Below are 3,949 nucleotides of genomic sequence, written 5' to 3'. Positions count from 1 at the left end.
ACAGTGGTCATTCTGGAAACTAAAACCAGAATCCCTTTCCAGGACTTCTGTTTTGGAGTTCTCCCCAGAGGCAGTGTTCCTCTTCAATGTTCCATCCTAGATTATTGTCTCCTTCTAAAGCCTGACCCACATTTCTACTTTCTTTGATCGCCTCCTGATCCTCACAGCTGACTACCCAGATGAGCTGCAGTGCCTGGAAGCTCCTGTGCTGACCCAGGCTAAGTGTGAAGCCTCCTACTCTGGAAGGATTACCAGCAACATGTTCTGTGTCGGCTTCCTTGAGGGAGGCAAGGATTCTTGCCAGGTGATTTGGAAAACCCTTCCCATGCTGAGGCTCCCACTGATACCCAGGCCCCACTTGAGAAAAAGATTTGAACTCCCAAGGTGGTGGGGCTAAGGATGCTCCCTGCAGTGCCCCCAGTGAGAAGTCAGGAAGGCTCCCTTGGGCTGCATGCTGTCTGCTTAGGAAGAACAGAGAATGGGCCACCATGAGAAGGACGTGGAGCCACAAAGCTGGCTGCAAAGGGGTCTTTTAAGGTTCAGAGTAAATATAGCTATATTTCTCCTCCATCTCTCCATACAACTTGTACCTTCTTCACCCCAGGGTGACTCTGGTGGCCCCGTGGTCTGCAACGGAGAGCTCCAAGGCATTGTCTCCTGGGGCGATGGCTGTGCCCAGAAGAACAAGCCTGGAGTCTACACCAAGGTCTACAACTATTTGACCTGGATTAAGAACACCATGGCTTCCAACAGCTAAAGCCCCGGGTCCCTCTGCAGTCTCTATACTAATAAAATGACCCTGTTCTCACTGTGTCTGTGCCTGCTCCCTCACACTCCTTCACACTGGAAAGCGTCCTCCAATCTCAGGTCAGACACGACAGTCCCCCTTAAAGGTAAGCAGAGCCGCCGGCTCCCAAAATGTGTTCCATGGTACACTAGATTAGCACACACAGAGATGGAATCCAAAAATAAGAAGCCTGGGAGAAAGGGGGCACTGTTTTCTAGAGAAAAGTGTGTTTCAGAAAGGTGGTCTTTGGCGGGGGGTATTGATTTTTATTTGGGCTACTCACAGTGGTTAGAGCTACTCTGTCTTCAGAACAATCACAAAAAAATCACAGCACAGAAAATGTGTCAGCATCTTCAAGGTGGCCCAAAACATCTGACCAGCTGAGTCTTATTGCTAACATACAGCAACGACAAATGCCATTGGTGATGACGTGCCTCTACCAAGAATGTGTCAGCACCAAACCCTGTACAAAGCCCCCCTTCCCATTCACCTGGAAAATCAGACTCAAGTAAATCTCCCTGGCCCCGTAACTCTTCCCTCAATTCCCTCGTTCCATCTCTGTGAGCAGCTAGAGAGATGTCCGGCCTACCATAGCGGAGGCCTGACTGTGACGGGGGAATCAAGGCCAACTCTGCACTCTTCATTTTCATCTTCTTTGCCTTTGGGGTAGGACGCTGCAGTGAATCCCACAGCCAACACCAGCTCCCCACATGACCAGGGAAAGAAACTAGAGAGGGTCAGGATTCACCCATTTGATCAATTAACTGAGGAAGGATTCATTTTCATAAAACTTGCTTGCCATTGAAACACTTCAGGTGAGTGATTTGGGACTCTTCAAAAACGGTGGAAGGAAAGACATCTGAAGGCCGTGACACTATCCAGCCACTCTGGCCACACGTTGGCTGGCTTGTACCCACTGGACACAGCAGAGTGAGGCAGGGCCCGTGGCACCTGTGGCACCTGCAAAACCTCCTCCTTGACAATTCTGAGAGGGCCCATATTCGGGCCGTAGCTTGTCAAGATTGACACTGAAGATCCAAGCAAGCTGCTCTTTAAAATTCCACCTTCACCTTCTGTCCCAAGTGCTTGTGGACACCCCAGAGAGCTGGTACCAAGGGCCTAGAACAGCCAAGGGAGACAGACAAGTTCAGAGCGCACTTCCAGTTACAGAGAACAGAGCACAAGTCTCCAAGTGTCCACGGAGGAGCATGCAAACTGCAGTGATGAGTAGAGTAAAACCTCTACATGGAGCACAGCATTCCTGGCAAGCACAGGGGACCACAGTCCACATGCTGTGGAATACACCCAAGTATGCATCAGACACTTGTTTGGTAAACAGTAAATGTGTCAGAACAATTACCTTAAGAGGGTCATCTGTGCTCCAGATGTGTGATTCATGTGAGGAGACGGCTACCACTTACTACCTTCAGAGGAAAACAGGGCTCGGCGCTCACACACAATGGACAGATACACACGGTTTACCCAGAAAGTCACTGCATAAAAACATTAGTTTGTTCAACATGGATTTGGTTTTCATAGAATCCAAACGCAGACCCTAGTTCACCTTACAGCCTTGGGTTTGTCTGCTTATGAAGAAGTATATACAGTAGACAGATAGAGAAGAAACTTACACTTTTTCCCTTTCTTACCATAATGTCAGTGTCCCATCTGAATGTCATCGTCACTCAAGAGTCAAGGGAAGAACCAAATGCTTCATATAAACAGGACTGGGTGGGGATTGTTAGTTTCCACTGTTTTCTGTCTCCATTCAGATCATTCCTATCAAAGCCCAGCTGGTTACCTGAGCCAAGAGACAGACATAAGGATCCCAATGGCCTCCAGACGCCTGCTTCCACCTCCTACCTGGGCCACGTAGACTCTACACAGGAGAGTGAGCCACCCCACTCAGAAGAGTTGTCAGCAGAAACAGGGCATGAAAATCACAGATAACCATGGGATTTCTTCCAAGTGATCAGTGTAAAATAAACCACCACCAACAACAACAAAAACACCTAACAAGCAAAAAAATGCTTATTCAAAATCCAAGACAAAATACTGAGTGAGAGGCAGGCCATGTGGTTGCATGTCCTCAGGCCACACAGCTTTCCCAGTCCATTTACTCACATGGAACCATGAGATGTGAAGGTCTCCAGACCATGTGGTCGGGATGGAGGCTGGTACTGTTCACCTGTGGGTCCAGACAATAGGGCAAAGAAGCAGAAAGCTGCAACTCTGTCCACCACCACGGCTTATACCCTCCTTCCCACAGAGGCTCTGAAGAGCCCCCACCTCAGCCATCACACAAAACATCTCCTTCTGAATCACCACAGCCAGGCTCACTACAGCCTCTGCCTCCTGGGTTCAAGTGACTCAGCCTCCCAAGTACCTGGGATCACAGGCACCTGCCACCATGACCAGCTAATTTTTTTTTTTTGTATTCTTGGTAGAAACAGGGTTTCACCATATTGGCCAGGTTGGTTTTGTTGTCCTGACCTCCAGTAATCCAAAGTGTTGGGATTACAGGCATGAGCCACTGCTACTGGCGCAGGACCCATTTAAAAAAAATAATAATTTCTACTTTTATTTTAGTTTCAGGGGGTACATGTGCAAGTTCGTTACATGGGTATATTGTGTGATGTTGAGGTTTGGGGCACAAATGATCTCATCACTCAGGCAGTGAGCATAGCACCCAATAGGTAGTTTTTCACCCTTTCCACCCTCCTTCTCTCTTCCCTCTAGTAGTTGCAGTGTCTACTCTTCCCATCTTTATACTCATGTATACCCAATGCTCAGCTCGCACTTATAGATGAGAACGTGCTATTTGGTTTTCCGTTCCTATGTTAATTTGCTTAGGATTATGGTCTCCAGCTCCATCCATATTGCTGCAAATAGCATGATTTCATTCTTTTCATGGCTGCATAGTATTCCACGGTGTATATGTACCACATTTCCTTTATCCAGTCTACCGCTGATGGCCACCTAGGTTGATTCCATGACTTTGCTATGGTGAATAGTGCTGTTACCAATATGCAAGAGCAAGTCTTTTTGGCAGAACAATTATGTTCCTTTGGGTAAATGCCCAGTAAAGGAATGCTGAGTGGAATCATAGTTCTGTTTTAAATTATTTCAGAAATTTCCAAGGTGCTTTCTGCATTACATTTT

At 47.5% G+C, this 3,949-nt stretch overlaps 1 long non-coding RNA gene across 1 annotated transcript; it reads left to right on the top strand.

Annotated features, from left to right (window-relative positions):
• Positions 1-165: 165 nt before the first annotated feature.
• Positions 166-811, top strand: LOC113220360. The gene is made up of 2 exons (XR_003307248.1): positions 166-304; positions 605-811. It is a non-coding gene; the product is annotated as an uncharacterized LOC113220360 (long non-coding RNA).
• The last annotated feature ends 3,138 nt before the right edge of the window (positions 812-3,949 follow it).

This window comes from Piliocolobus tephrosceles, unplaced genomic scaffold (genome assembly GCF_002776525.5).
Source record: "Piliocolobus tephrosceles isolate RC106 unplaced genomic scaffold, ASM277652v3 unscaffolded_964, whole genome shotgun sequence".
In the NCBI taxonomy this organism is placed as follows: Eukaryota; Metazoa; Chordata; class Mammalia; order Primates; family Cercopithecidae; genus Piliocolobus; species Piliocolobus tephrosceles.
This window is presented reverse-complemented; position numbering and strand designations above follow the sequence as displayed.